Here is a 16853-nt window from a genome sequence, read left to right on the forward strand (position 1 = left end):
AGAGGGTAGAAGATTGGAGGCTGAGCAATTGATGGGAAGTTAGAGAAACAGGCTTGGAAAACAGACCAGAAGGACGCTACATCAGGCATTCAAGAAGCAGAAAGCTGTCCAACGATCTTTTAGGAGAGACATTCTGGCAGGAATGCTGTGGCTACAGGACACCAACCCCAATACTTCTGCATGTGAATTTTAACCTTTTCCTCTACTTTGTCTTCTTTGCTCAAGATTTAGATCCTGGACAAGAGAGTCGGATTGATTAAACCTTGAGATCCGGGGTTCACATGCTGCTCCCAGGGAGGCTCTGGTCCCTACTGATTCTGTAAAATGGGGAAGGTGATGCCTGGCATACTGAAAAGTTAGTGTGTGTATTTACCACTCAGTTTAGTAAGGAAATATCTAAAGATGGTACAGAACCTACTTGCACTGTGGGAGACCTGGGTTCAATCCCTGAGTCAGGAGGATCCCCTGGAGGAGGAAATAGCAACTCACTCCAGTATTCCTGGCGGGCAAATTTCCATGGACAGAGGAGCCTGGCGGGCTGCAGTCCATGGGGTTGCAAAGAATGGGAAATGACTGAGCAACTAACACTTTAAACACACTGTCAGTTCAGTTCAGTCGCTCAGTCGTGTCCGACTCTTTGCGACCCCATGAATCACAGCACGCCAGGCCTCCTTGTCCATCACCAACTCCTGGAGTTCACTCAGACTCACGTCCATCAAGTCGGTGATGCCATCCAGCCATCTCATCCTCTGTCATCCCCTTCTGCTCCTGCCCCCAATCCCTCCCAGCATCAGAGTCTTTTCCAATGAGTCAACTCTTTGCATGAGGTGGCCAAAGTACTGGAGTTTCAGCTTTAGCATCATTCCTTCCAAAGAACACCCAGGACTGATCTCCTTTAGGATGGACTGGTTGGATCTCCTTGCAGTCCAAGGGACTCTCAAGAGTCTTCTCCAACACCACAGTTCAAAAGCATCGATTCTTCAGTGCTCAGCTTATATGTAATGATGATCTACTTTATATATTTGTAAATCAAAAGGCAGTAAATGATATAATTGAGACAACAGGAGAAATAGAAGGAACCGTATACCTACTGTGGCCAAAGTCTGCTACACGTCCTACCATTTAAACTTAAATCTCAAAAATCTCCATGGAAGACACGCTTCTTACCTTTATGATGAGTCACAATTCAGGGGAATAAGTGCAGTCACTCACTTGAAATTAGTAAAGGTAGTGCTTGAAGTCTGCCTTAATGGTCACTAAACTCAGCTACTATGAGAACCCAGGAGGAAGAGATTAAGTGCCATCAACAGGCCGGCTTTGGGGATGACCTTTGCTTTAGACCTTCAGAGTTGGGTAACTTCTGATGGTCACTATTAGGGATAGAGAAACCCAGAAAGAGGAAAGAGCAGGAGCAAAACTAGAGAGGGGGGTCCAGTTTGGCAGCACTGGGACAGGAATTTGGGAAGGCAGGTCAAATGCAAATCTTGGGACGCTGTGAAGGTCAGCCTAAGAAAGAAACCTGATCTTGAGTCTGACCATACTTGGGACTCATCAGATATTTTTGACCAGGGTGAGGAATAGTGTCAGAACTCTGTGCTTCAGGAGCATTAATTTCATAGCATTTTATTAAATCATGTGTCAGTCTATGCTTTTCTTATTGAAAGAAAGTGGCCATGCTTGTCATTCTTTACGAAGGACACAAAACAGTGTCCGTCTTTATCCTGGGTATTCAGATAACCCTTCGATGAATCTATTCCTGTCCATATAGATAGCCACCTTTAAACTTATATTGAGATAAAAACATTACACATCTAGCAATAGTTGCTTTTTTTGAATTGACAGTATTTTATTTAAATTCACATTGGTATTAGAACACATGAAAAATTGCAAAGGGTGCTCTGAGTTCAAGGTGCATCCCGGTATTTCATGAAGAGTACCAGAAATGAAACCTAGGAACAGCAAATGATTTAACAATATCAAATTATAAATGTATGTCAAAGCCAATAAAAGTCAAATTTAGCTCTCCAGACTCCTGAGTCCCAAGTCAGCCTTTCACATTCCACTGCACAATTGCTGTCTTCCCTCCTGCTGCTGTGGAACAAAAACAGACTCAAAGAAACTTCTGTAAGTGGTGAGCATCCAGTGAGTAAGAAATGTCTGTAATTTAAGAAGAATCCTTCTGATTTATCTGGCATTTTATGCACCCAACTTTGATAAAAGTTGACAAGGCCACATCATCTTATAAACATCCAAGCTGAGCCGTCTCCAAAGGCCAGATCTTGAAGCCTGACTTCTCGAATGTAACATGGTCAGAAGATCACCATTTAGAGATCTAATCCCAATGACAGATGAAAATCATATGAAATTAGATGATTTAAATCTTCCTATATAGAAAGGGCAAAAGAAGATTTATTTTTGAAACATCCAGTTTCTCTCTAAAAAACACTCAGCATAAGTGCCGAGAGAGCATATTAGGGTTTCCTTTGGAAATTACCTAGAAGATCAGTCATCATTATTTATAACACTTACTCCACTTTGATTTTTCTTTAACAACCAAAGGAGAAATCTAATCTTGCTTATTTTTTCCTCACTTTAGCTAAATACATCGCATAGCTTTTTGGAAAGGGTTAAATAATTTCCTCCTCTTCTGGACAATTTTTTTTTTTTTCTTTTTGTATGTGAGGTTCCCCACTACCCACAGCTCTGTCCAAAAGGAAATTAAAATGAAATACATCAGGCATGCTGGGACTTCACACTTCAGAGACTTACAAAGCAACATGGCCTGGTTAAATTGATTGTCACTTTAACTGCCCACAGCTACTCTTCAGGAAGGGGGCTTACGGTTTTACTGTTCTTAACGGGACCATATCCCTTTTCCAACGGCTTAATTTAGGTTGTGCTGAAATTCCTATTAAAATCAAGAGTCATTAATATTTCATTAAAAATACCCATGATGTCAGAAGCGGTCATCGCAGGCCTGCCAAGTTACAAAGAAAACTCTCCTTTTCCCTGGGGTTGTACTAACATCCTGATACCCAAACCTACATTTACATTTTTCCATCAACCTGAACAAAAAGCAAAAAAGAAGAGAAGAAATATATCAGGTGACTGCCAGCATCCGGTGCCTCCACTGTTTTGACGTCTTCAGATTGTGCCCTAACTCCGGATGGTCAGATCGTAAAACCTGACATCAAGAATGTAAAATTATCAACAAATCAGCAGGCTGACCATTTAGATATCTTACTTTTGCACCAAAATTAAAGCATTTGACAAATAGATATGGGGTCTTTGTGTGTCAAAAGCACTGAGAAGATTTTCGTTAAGAATCCTCAAGTCAGACCGCCTTGGAATCACAGACCTGCCGAAGGAAGGCACGTATAAAGCTTCAATCATGGCTTAAACTCATTATTATACATCAGTCAATTACTTGTAGCCGACTCACTGGAAAAGACCCTGATCCTGCGAAAGATTGAAGGCAAAAAGAGAAGGAGGTGGCAGGGGATGAGATGGTTAGATAACACCACCGACTCAATGGACGTGAGTTTGAGCAAACTCCAGGAGATGTGAAGGACAGGGAAGCCTGGTGTGCTGCAGTCCATGGGGTCACAGAGTCAGACATGAGTTAGCAAACTGAACAACAACCGATCAGTCTGTTTGCAGACTCTGTTCTCTTTCTTTCCTCTCACTTTCCCAGAGCTAGTGGCAAAATAATTGGCTTAATGTAGTTTTAAAATATATCGAGTCTGATATCTATTTAAAAAAATTTATTGTGTTTGCTCTTGCTTCTAAAAAAAATAAGTAAGTGATACAGGTAATAGGAGTAATATTAGTCACTCAGTCGTGTCCATACCAGTCTTTGTGACCTCATGGACTCTAGCCCGCCGGGCTTCTCTGTCCATGGGGTTCTCCAGGCAAGAATACTGCAGTGGGTTGCCATTTCCTTCTCCAGGGGATCTTCCTGACCCAGGGGTAGAACCCAGGTCGACTTCATTGCAGGCCGATTATTTAACATCTGACCCACCAGGGAAGCCCTCTTCTTTTCTAATAAGAACATTTTATTTATATTGTTTACTTGATATTTTTGGACTCCTTTCCCATCTTTTAGGGTCAGATGGCATATATTGGTCTATTTCAATTAACTTTTTCTGGTGAATCACACTCACACATCTTCAGACTCAGGTCTTTCACTCAAGGAGTATATCTTATTCCCTATTTGATACTTGCTGTTAGATTTCTCTTCCTCTGCTTGGTGGGCGGCCATCTATGGGGTCGCACAGAGTCGGACACGACTGAAGTGACTTGGTGGCAGTAGTAGGACTCAGATCACCTCTCCTGCTATCTCCCCTCTCTCCTCTCTATGACGCTTACTTAATGCAGCGCATTTAAGCCATTCTTACATGGATTTTCTGCTAGGGCAGCCAAACCGCGTAGGAATGGATGAGTAGATGCACATTGTCAATACCACTTCAGCAACAGAAAGTGTATGACAAGTTAGCGTTTCCAGCAGCGGCGTTTATCTGTGCGTGCTCGCGGAAGCGGCCTCGCTGGGAAGGCTATCAATCGGCCGTGTTCTGCTCTGCTGGCCTTCACTCGCCACACAACGTGTCTACGGCTGATACCCTCTCCCGAGCCGCTGCCTGAAATATCACTGACAAGCTCTGCCTGACGGAGAAGTGGCTCCATTGTCCACTGGATGCCCCGCCTGCTGTATCTCGTTCGCAGATTCTCCCAAGTGTTTCTGTTGTGGACACAAAAGGAAACCTGGCTTGGAGCACTCGGTTTCAATCCCGAGTCTTATCTTGGCCCGAAGTCTCAGATCCATCCTCCCTGCCTTTTGTATGTTAGGATTTTTTTTTTACCAAGATAGTCTTCCATTTAATTTCTCCTAAGTTATTTATTAGAAGGAAGCAGTAGTGTCTGGCTTTAATCTCATCATGACTTTATTAAAAAAAATTTTTTTTTGAGAAATTTTTAGCATGTGGATAGAATCTTATTTTCTATCTCTCACCATAAAGCAGGGTTTCTCTGCTTTAAAATCATTATTATAGTAAATAACAACAATAAAGCATGTTATTCCTGCTTTAATTAATATTACATATATAGTGTAATGTATATTTGCATATATAAATACTAATGTATATTAACATATTATGTATATGTATCTAATTTCATTGGATATTTCAGTCTAAGATTTGTAACTGGCATCATTTAGACACTTTGCTCAAATTACTGACTTACTAAAAACTCTTGACCCTTGACAGTATGGAGTAATCATGTTTTTTTAAATTAAGATTGTGTCTCAGACAAAGAAGAAGGGTTAGTTGGAAATAAATGCACGTTGTTCAAAGGCCTTCCTACTGCATTTTTATTTTTAGCTTTTGTAACATTTTAACTTCTAGTTTAGATCTTTGGGTACGTGGCTTGAACTCTCCCTCCAGAGCCAAACGTTGGATGGCTCAGCTCCGTTACAGGCTGTTGACGGACAGCTGTGCCCTCCGGTGCGTCGCTCAGGGCGTCTGCTCTCCGCGAGGGGGTGCGCCAGGCACCCAGGACCGCGACTCTGGAGCCGGTGCTCCGCAGCGAGAAACGCCACCGCAACGGGAGCCGCGTAACAGGGCTAGCGAGGAGGTTGCACTTGACCGACCAGACGAAAGTCCATGCTGCAACGAAGACCCAGTCCAGCCCAAAATGAATAAAATGGTTTAAAAGAATAATCAGCACATCTCAAGCAGAGAAGTGAAGAAAGCCTAAGAATGACAGCTTGCATCAGGTGTAGAGGGGATTGGTGCAGACAGGAGAGAAGGACCCGAAACGCTGATGGGAGAAGGGTCAGGGTGCATGCGTCCGGGGCAGGAGGTGTAATAGCACGGTGTTAGGATCTGTGCTTGAATGCTAAAAAAAAAAAACTAGTGACAGGTATCCAGCAGGTCTTTTGGAACACTGGCAAATAGAAATATTATTAATAGGTATGAAGAGATTGACGGAGAAGGCAATGGCACCCCACTCCAGTACTCTTGCCTGGAAAATCCCATGGACAGAGGAGCCTGGTAGGTTGCAGTCCGTGGGGTTGCTAAGAGTTGGGCACGACTGAGCGACTTCACTTTCACTTTTCACTTTCCTGCATTGGAGAAGGAAATGGCAACCCACTCCAGCGTTCTTGCCTGGAGAATCTCAGGAACGGGGAGCCTGGTGGGCTGCCGTCTATGGGGTCGCAGAGAGTCAGACACGACTGAAGCGGCTTAGCAGTAGCAGTAGCAGTATGAAGAGATTGAAGCAGAGATAAAATTAACTGTAGGAAATTAAAAACATTATATAAGCACTGAATTACATCTATAACATAATGTAAACACTGATGATAAACAGATTAAACCCCCAAATTGTGGTAATATTATATTGATATGATGTGAGAAGGAAAAACATGGGTGAATATGCAACAAAGCCAGATTCTCATCTATTGTTACAGTAGCTTGATAATGCCTCACATTGATAAAATGGCAACCCACTCCAGTGTTCTTGCCTGGAAAATTCCTCGGACAGGGGAGCCTGGTGGGCTGCAGTCCATGGAGTCACGAAGAGTTGGACATCACTGAGCTACCGAGAATGCATGTGAAATTGATAGATGTGTATTAATGCCAATTTATATGAATTATAAAATGGTATTACAGATAGACATTAATAGATAGGTAGGTGAAGGTAAACGTCAAAAAAATAGAAAATATTTGCCTCTTGGGAGCAAGATTCTAGGGGGAAATGCTAATTTTTCTTATAAGCATTTGGTTCTACATTAGCTCAATGTGATTGATTAGATTCTTTTTGTCATTTCTTTACCCCTTCATCACAACAATATCATCATATAACTGCAGAGCCTTCTTATGAAAGAGGAACTCTCCTCACCCGCTCCTGGGGGGCCTGGACATGTGACCCTGTGGCTTGCTTTCGCCAATGGAATGATGGCAAACGTGAAACATACACCAAGGCTTAAAACACACGCTTATGGTCTGGCCTGCCCATGTGTGCCTCTAAGATCCACCAGGAGTCGAAGGGGAATGTGCTGATATGAAGAGAATGAGCAGACCTGTGGGGCCAAGGTGAACCCATCTGGCCATACAGAGCCAGACCCCGCTGGCTCCCTGTGCATCCAAAGCCCACCTGTGAGCAAGTCCTGACTGGTAGCTGTTATAAGCCACTGAGAGATGGGATTAGTGGGGTAAGCCACTGAGACCTTTGAAGCTGATTGATTAATCAAACATTAATGAATACTCTACACTTATGAAAGTGTTAGTAGCTCAGTCATGTCTAACTCTTTGCAATCCCATGGAATATAGCCCACCAGGCTCCTCTGTTCATGGGATTTTCCAGTCAAGAATACTAGAGTGGGTGGCCCTTCCCTTCTCTATGGGATCTTCCCAACCTAGGGATGGAATGCGGGTCTCCTCCATTGCAGGCGGATTATTTACCAACTGAGCCACCACGGAAGCCGTTATGGTATGGCGTTAATTTACAATGAGTAAATTATAAAAGCAAATTCTAAACTAATGAAAATAATAGTAATAACAAAAAAGAACTCCGTGGGAAAGTAAGGATTCCATACACTGCCATCTCTCCCTCTCTACTACCTGCCTGCTCCAAGACGGCAAAACCAGCAAGTATTTTTCTCTGCCCAAGAGTAAGCACAAGTGACTCAGTGTGAGCAGTCTGTTCATCACCAGCTTCCAGAAGGCTGGAATCGAGTAAGGAATCTGCCTGCAATATGGGAGACGTGGGTTCAATCCCTGGATCCAGAAGATCCCCTGGAGAAGGAAATGGCAACTCCACTTGCCTGGAAAATTCCATGGACAATGGAGCCTGGCTGACTATATAGTCTATGGGGTCACAGAGAGTTGGACACGACTGAGCAAATGACACACCAATCAGCACCCTGTGCTTGACTCCATCTTCTTCTCCTTTTCAGAAAGCTACTGTTTTTCTGACCCCCTGACCTTCACCTTCAAGGCTTCCTCAATCCTTCTGCTCGGGTGTGCCTCAGTTTCTCTGTTCCTGAAACCCTGTTATCTGCTTTCATCCTGGGCTCCCTCCCAGTTCTGCTGTTGAAAGGCAAGTTGACGCGGTGAGCTCAGAGCAGCGTGAGATCTCAGGGTTGAAGGGGTCAAGGGAAGATTCATGGGCACAAATCAGAGCGGGAATGAGTGGGCTTAGTGGGGAAGATCAGCCTTGGATCCATAAAGCAGCGGACACACGGGGTTTTCTTTCTAGCTTGTGAAATAGAAAATCACTTTAAAGACCCCCAAAGGGAAATCAGTGGCTTCCTCCCCCATGGAGAAACTTTCCTGTCTTAACAGGAACAACATAAATAACACTTCTATTATAAGAAAGGACCAGACTCTTATTAAGACCCATAAATCAACAGTTATTTTATTTTCACAAAGTGACCTCCAGATGTAATGTTAAAGTGAAAGCATATTTTAAATGACCTATGGGTGGATATAATTTATATTTCTGTGTATAAATATGGCCCTCAGATATCTTCTTACGTTTGAATAATTATTGGCAGGAATACACTATTTTGCTATGGATAAAAAAACCAGCTATAATGGGTAAAATATGGGCCCTTAAATTACTATCAGTGCATGTGAGTATTGTACTGGGGTGTTGAAAAGTGTGAGTCAGAGAGACCAGCATCAAATTCTGCCCTGAAGTTCATGTAAATTGCATAATCATGTTTGTCTCTCTGTTTACCACCGTAAGATGTGTGTCTCCACAGGTGCCTAGCACGTAGCTTGAGGTCACTGTTTGTTTAAAAAAATGAGTCAGTGAGTACCCTGGAGATAAGATCTCTGAAGTCCAGGAGGGAATTGCCTTCCCCAAGTTCAGACAATTTGTGGTACCCGAAGGGATAAAACCAGCGTGCCACCTCCCGACTGAACATTCTTTCCATCAGACTCAGCTGTTAGTATGACTTTGTATGTTGGTGCCCAAGCAGTTGAAAGCAAACTCAAGTTACTAAATAAAAGATGGGAATTAAATCAATGGCCCCTGAGATGTTCTTTCTTAGGGCACTTGCACCCTGGGAAAGAGTGTGTCAGGAGCATCTGAGATCAGGGTTTGTGTGTCTCTCGACCCCTTTTGCTCCCTTAGTTGCCTGCTTTTCTCCTTGTGACAGCTTCACCCTTCCACCTGCAGAGGGATAACCTTTCTCTTTTCAGGGGAAAGGATCACTTATATTACCTCATCCCATAGTACTTGTGAGAGTGAATTTTATGTGTCAACCTGCCTGGGCTATGAGATGCTCAGATTTTTTAATTTATTTAACTGAAGCGTTCAGGTGTCTCTTTTTTTTTTTTCCAGAATTTCTTTTGTTTTTGCATCTTCCTCCTTCCCTCTTTCTTTCTTTTTTATTGAGGTATAGTTAATGTATAAGGCTTCCCTGGTGGCTCAGTGGTAAGGAGCATGCCTGCCAGTGCAGGAGACGTGGGTTCAATCCCAGGGTCAGGCAGATCCCTTGGAGAAGGAAATGGCTACCCTCTCCAGTATTCTTGCCTGGGAAACTCCATGGACAGAGGAGCCTGGTGGGCTACATTCCACGGGGTCACCAAGAATCAAACATGAATTAGCGACAAGACGACAACAACAAATAGTTACTTTACAAAGTTGTGTTAGTTTCAAGTTCAGATATTTGTTTAAACAGCATTTCTGAGTGTGTCTATGAGGATAGTTCTAGATGAAATTCACATTTGAATAGATAGACTGAATAGAGTAGGTAACCCTCCCCAGCATGGATGGCCTCATCCACTCCTTCAAAAGTCTGAACAGAACAGAAAAGGCTGAACAAAGGAAAATTCACTCTCTGCTTGACCATCTTGGTGCTTGTACATCAGTCCGCTCCGGTCTCCAGACTTAGGTTCAGGTTGGAACTTTAGCATCAGCTCCCGCGGGTCTGCATCTTCCCGACTGAAGCTCTTAGGACTTCTCAGCCTCCACAGTCATGTGCATCAACAACTCCTTCTAATAATTCTCACTTTATCTGTCTGTCCATCTGTTTGTCTATATAACTATCTATGCTAATGGCGCTGCTTTTCTGAAGACTCAACATCAGTACAATATCCTGTTCTTTTGGAACTTTGTTCACCTGGAGGATAACCGATGACTATTTTCTGCTGACAAAGAAAGCATCCCATTGGCCAGGCTTGGGCGGCACGACCACCCCAGGACCACCAGCTGCTGCTGAAAGGCACGACCGCAGGTCCTTTCATGGCAGTGCCTGTGATGGTCATGGGGGACAGGAAGTGTCCGTTTCTAGAAAAGGGGATTAGAAGACTCAATTCTAAAGTGTTACTATAGTATGATGTTGCTTTTTGATCATCCATATATTTTGGTGTGTATAGTGGTTCATACACTCCAAGAGTTAATGCTATCTATGGAATGCTCCTAGGAAAGATAGTCATTCCTGCTGCAGTTTTACTCAATCTTTTAATTTTTTTCAAAATAAAAAGACCTATTCGCTTACCACCTAAAGGGATACAAATAACATTTATTAACTGTAACAACAAATCTTCAATTAAATCATGCAAAACTAGCTACAGGACCAACCTGATATTTCATTAGATGGCTTGGCTGTTTTTTTTTTTTTCTTGTTTATTTCATATCCTTGCTCATCACTAACCTTGCAATTTCCAATTATAAGGAGAAGTTTTCATTGAAAAATACTCAAAAATCTACTTCAAAATGATTAAACTGTGGCCTTCATATATCCACACTGACTGTGCATGCTCAGGCATATCTGACTCCTTGCAGCCCTGTGGCTTGGGCTCCTCTGCCCATGGAAGTTTCCAAGCAAGACTACTGGAGTGTGTTGCCATTTCCTTCTCCAGGGATGAAACCCTTGTCTTGTGCTCTCCTGCAGTGACTGGCAGACTCTTTATCACTGGTGCCACCTGGGAATCCCTGAGGCTGCCAGGCTTCCCTGATGGCTCAGACAGTAAAGAACCCACCTGCCGCTGCAGAAAACCCGGGGTCGGTCCCTGGGTCAGGAAGATCCCTTGGAGAAGGGAGTGGCTCCCCACTCCAGTACTCTTGCCTGGAGACGCCCATGGAGCCTGGGGGGCTACGGTCCATGGAGTCTCAGAGTGTGGGACACGACTGAGCGACTTTCACTTCACGTGTCTTCACATCCCTCAAGACCCATGCCTGAACACATTCTCAGCCTCCACATCATTCCAGGAATTTCCCAGAATGACCATGTCTTTAAAAACGAAAACATCACATCTCTTCAGGGAAGAGAAAAATTGTTAAGGCAGTTATTTGTCATAATAAAAAGAAGAAACAAAAAGTGTTTGTTTAAAGACTATATTTGTTATCTGTTTATATGATCTAAAACAATCTAAGTGTAACATTAAGAGTATCTTCAAAAGGAAACATCATAGACCCCTTTCCACACAAACAGGATACGGTCCACGCCTTACAAGTGCAGAGTCCAATACTTCATTACCACCTAACTCCTGCAGGCTAAAAGAATGGCAGTATGGGCCGCACAGTCACTGCTGCGAGATTTAGAACATATTTTACTTTATGAATACGGCTGGGAGTTGTCAAGCAGCATCCACATAAACCAGTTTCTTTAGAAAGAAAGACTACATTTTATCCAGGCATTTTTAAGCCTCTGAATGCGAAGTGTTAGGGAAAAGTACATCCATTTATACCTGCACTTACACATACTCCAGCAGGAAATATGCAGTGTGTGCAGAGTCAATCCTAGCAAATAAAGTTTATATTGATGTTCTGCCAGTCTGATCTTGTGTGGCAAAGTCAATTGAACGGGGAGAGCTGTGTCTCCAGGGCTCATTAGTTTCCAGAAAATTCCCCATTCTCTCTTTCTCTGAATTCTTTTCTAAGGAGCAGATCTCTCCTTGATCCAGAAAAAAATTAGGACATGAAATGTCTTCCGTTCCTCAGATGTGGGGTGAAGTGGTGTCAACGAGTCAGTGGTGTCAGACTCTTGTGACCCTGTGGATTGTAGCCCTCCAGGCTACTCTGTCCGTGGGATTTCCCAGGCAAGCATACTGGAGTGGGTTGTCATTTCCCACTCCGGGGGATCTTCCCGACCCGGGGATCGAACCTGCCTCTCTTGTGTCTCCTGCATTGGCAGGCCAACTCCCATAGTGCCACCTGGGAAGTCCAGAGGAGGTGGTTCTTAACCCTAAACTCTGTACCTGACGCCACCCTCTTTCTAAAGACTTGACAATTGGATGTTCCAAAGCCGCACCATGGTATCCAAAAAGTTTATCATGTTTTCACATTGGACCTTTCTCCTCTTACATCTGTAAAAAGCAGTTGTTCATCTCTGTAAATAGCAGTTGTTCCAGTGTGTTCTCGCACGACCTCTAACGCCACGAATATTTTACGTCAACGTGATAAGAATACCCTTCCTCGGATCATTTCCACTATCTTCTGGAATAACTCAGAAGGTCCGGTTACGTCTTTCTATATCCGTCAAATTCTTAAGTCTCTTAAGAGGGTGCCAACTGAGCTCAGAGGCCAGGCACACTCCCTCCTTGGCTTGGAGCACATGGGTTCCATGCTGCAGTGACACCTGACAGAGTTATTCATTAGGCTTGGTGACACTCCAGATTCTTTTTTGTGTGTCTGCAGGACACCCAAACACACTTGCCAATGGAATTTTTAGAAAAAGTCTTCAATGTCCCAGTCAGTATGCAAATTTAACTCAATAACTATGTTAACTAGGCCATACGGATTTGCACAGAGGAAAATTTTCCATAGCAAAATATTTCACCGTGAGCCCCAGTCTGCCAGCTCACAAATATATAAACAGGTATAAGAAGAAACATGGGAAAGTGTGAAATGTGAACTGAAAGAAAGCTCATCTTTTCCCTAAACCCGAAGGACAGTTACCCTATTATTTATTTACTCCTTGTTTTGTTCACCAAAATGTATCTGAAGCTGCTAATGGTGAGAATTAAGGTAAGGAAAGCCATCTTTTATCATAATTGTTTCTCAGGCTATAATAAATCAAGTGTGTTCATAATAAGTGGGCTTTTAGTTTACTCCAAAATAATAACCATCAGACTGGTGATATTTAATTCATTAAAAGAAAGAACATTGAGAATGAATGACATCAACAAACATGTAACCAGGAACTGCATGGAAGTAGAGGTGGAAAGAATAGGCATAAACTAACTGTGTGTACACACACACACACACATTTCAAAATACATGAAGCAAATCCTGATAGGAGAAAGAGAGAGCTATGATTATGACTGCAGACTTATCCATTCCTCTCTCAGGGTTTAATAATAATTAAAACAGATTACCTAAAAGGACATCAAGACCTGAACAGCGTCATCATCCAACTTGACCTGATTTGGCATCTAGAGACCATTCCACCTGGTACACAGAATACACATTCAAATGCCCAAGGATGACTCACCATGATAGGCTACAGCCCTCACCAACAAACAAACTCAGCAGTTTAAAGGGATACACACTACTATACAAAAAACAGCTAATGCACAAGGCCTACCAGATGGGAAGTCCTAGTCAATACTCAGCAATAACTTCCACGAGAGAAGAATCTGGAAAAGAACGGATGTATGAATATGCAGGTCAGCCCAAGTGGTGGAAGCGGTAAAGAATCCGCCTGCCGATGCAGTAGAAGCAAGAGACGTGGCTTTGATCCCACGGTCGGGAAGGTCCCCTGGAGAAGAGCACGGCAACCCACTCCAGGATATTGCCTGGAGAACCCCATGGACAGAGGATTCCGGAGGGCTACAGTCCAGAGTTCTGGAAAGAGTCGCCCACGACTGAGCATGCACACATCCCCTCATGTGCACGCATAACTGAAACACTTAGCTACGCCTGAAACTAACACAGCGTTGTAAATCAACTATATCCTCATACGAAATGATTTTTTGAAAGTGTTGAAATCATACAAAGCATGGTTTCTCCCCATAACGCAATCCAACTAAAAATCAGTAAGCAGAAAGATATCTGGGAAATCCCGAAACAGGGAGTTAAATAACACACCTAAAGAACAGATAGGTCAAAGGAAAATCAAAAGGCCGCTGAATCGTCAGCTGAATGAAAACGAAAGGGAACGCAGGCCAGCCGTGGGTGGCAATGGTAGCAGGGCTGGACCTGCTTCTGTGGTTCCCAGGTTGGGCCTGGCTTCACCTTAGCTCGGCTGCCCTGTACGATTTTCCCTTTCTGCCCTTTGATTTTTTGGCAACTGCTCTGAAATTCTTACACAAAAACGTAAAGGTGCAAGGAACCTGAGACCCCAGAGAGAAACTCATAAGTATTGGAGGCCACAAATACCAGACTCCGACCCCCAGGAAATAATGCCAAGGCTAATTGTACCCCTTTCTTCAGAGGGTACCCAGGCAGGGTTGATACACGGTTGCCTGCAAATGGCAAGAGCACTAACATATTTTAGAAACAGTGAGTCAAAGACAAATATCATACAACATCACTTATATGTGGAATCTAAAAAAAAGGAAATAATATACAAATTATTTACAAAACAGAGACTCAGACTGAGAGAATGAACTTACGGTTGCCGGCAGGATGGGAGTGGGGATAGATGGGGGGTTTGGGATGACATGCACACGCTTCTGTATTTAAAATAAAATGTCTTGGATGAACTGAGAGATGGGGACTGATGTGTATACACTATTGATACTATGTATAAACAGAAAACTATTGAGGCCCTACTGAAAAGCACAGGGAACTCAGTTCTCTGTGGTGATCTAAATTGGCAGGAAATCCAAAAAGAGGGGAGGTGTGTGTAAGTATGGCTGATTTACTTTGCTGTACAGTCGAAGCTAACAACATGCTAAAGCAACTATATTCCAATTAATTAAAAAAAAAAAGTAACTCTGATGGAGTACAAAAATAAAATGCCTTTCCATTAAAAAAATGCACTAATTTTGAGGAAAGATGAAAACAAAGAATTGGTTTTGTCTTGCCCCCACCAAAAGAAATAATCTGTCTCCTTTTTTTTTTTTTAATCATTTCCATGTTTCTAATCCCATTGATTGGGATCAGTTCCACAAATAAATCTGCAGGCAAGCCATTTCCTCAGGCTGTGTTCTCTGGTAGAACTCAGGATAAGCAAAGATTGTAAATGTTTTCCTTTTGATAATCCTCTCATATATGGTTACTCTTTGCCATTACAAATAATACTGTGGTGGACATCATTATACATATATCTTTGCCACACATACATGTATATGATTGGATAACTGAAACTAGTATATGGGGGCTCACACATCTTAAATATGGATCAATAATGCATATAGTCCTTTCAACAGTTGTAGCTATATTCTCACCAAAGTTCCAGAGGTCACTTGTTATTTATTGCAAATGATCTTTCCTTCCAATACTTGTGTAGATTCCTGGGCCACAAAGCAAAGTTCACTGTGTCATAACCCCAATATTAGCTTGGTATCATTGGAATTCTGTCCATAAATTCAGTGGCTGTGCAGAAATAAATGCTGTTTCTGCAAAGGGAGCAGGAAGTAAGCAAAATCCAAGTGTTCTAACCTTTTAGAATTCCATCAGAACAGAGCAGGCTGGTTAGTGAATGTGCACAGTTCAGGTAGTTGGCCAAAGTATCTAGAAACTTTTTAAGTTTCCAATATTCATATAATTGGAACAGTCATTCAGCAATTCTGAACATAGCAAGTAATATAGAAAACAAGTAAAAACAGCTTTGGAATTCTGTACTTTTTTAGGAGGTAGTCTCATTGTTCATCATCTGAATTTTTTTTTTTTTAAGAATTTGTATGGGAGCATAGTAATACCGTAATAGTATTTTCACAGTATACTTGATGGGTGGGTAATTCCATAAGAAAAATAAAGGCCATAAATATTGAAATTTATGAAGGCTCAATTGCTCCAAACTTTTCTATTGCAGAAAAGTAGTTAAAATCTTAGTTGCTGACTTTCCCCCGGGATAAAATTTTTACTGGAAAGGTGGTTGGACTATGGAAACATTTCACAGCTGCAGGTATAATACTGTGTCTGTTGTCAGACTCACCATTTCATTGGTTTATTTCTGGAGGATTATTTAGATGGCTGTGGTCTTATATCCAAGCCCCAATGAAAGAAAGGAGAAGAAAAAAAAGAAGGAGCCTATGAAGTGTGCCTTCTCACGGCAGAATAGTGATTTGTTATGCGTTTGTCTGAGTTAAATATAGCAGCTAGTCATCTTGCACAAGCTTATATTATATTCTGCTTGCTCAGAAAAGAAACATTTGTTTGGATAGTCGAAGTAGTCTCAATAAAAATCACAGCTCCCTTCTCCATGCTGACATTTATTTAAGGGAGATTTGCAGTGGCTTTGATACACATTTCTCTAATTAATCAATAGGAATTGAAAGTTGTTTGCCTCTTTAAGGTCATCATCATTTACTCAGATTTGTTACGATTTAACAATGCTGACTTTGCACATGACATTCCTACCTGGGTAGCAATTATTTGGAAGGAGAAGGAGGCTGACTGTCCATTCCCCTGGGTTATTCATCAATTGGTGGGCTGAGGGCAAAAATTAATTAGGTATTATAAAAGCACTCCTTCATTATATTAAACGGCTCACTGAAAGCGAATAACATTACCTGTATTAACTCTGAGAGTTCACAGATTAAATAAATTGAATTGAATTCATTGCAAGTGATTTTCAGGTCCCAAGCTGAGACCGCTATAATGTTCAAGGGCAATCAAGGAAGCCTAGGACTTCAGTTTATGTTGCCATTTCTAGTTGCTCCAAAAACCTGCTAGATCCCAAGGTCTTTTATGATTTGACTGAAAATAACATGTTGTCATCCATTTGCAACTGCCAT

This window comes from Budorcas taxicolor, chromosome 19 (assembly GCF_023091745.1).
Source record: "Budorcas taxicolor isolate Tak-1 chromosome 19, Takin1.1, whole genome shotgun sequence".
Taxonomy (NCBI): domain Eukaryota; kingdom Metazoa; phylum Chordata; class Mammalia; order Artiodactyla; family Bovidae; genus Budorcas; species Budorcas taxicolor.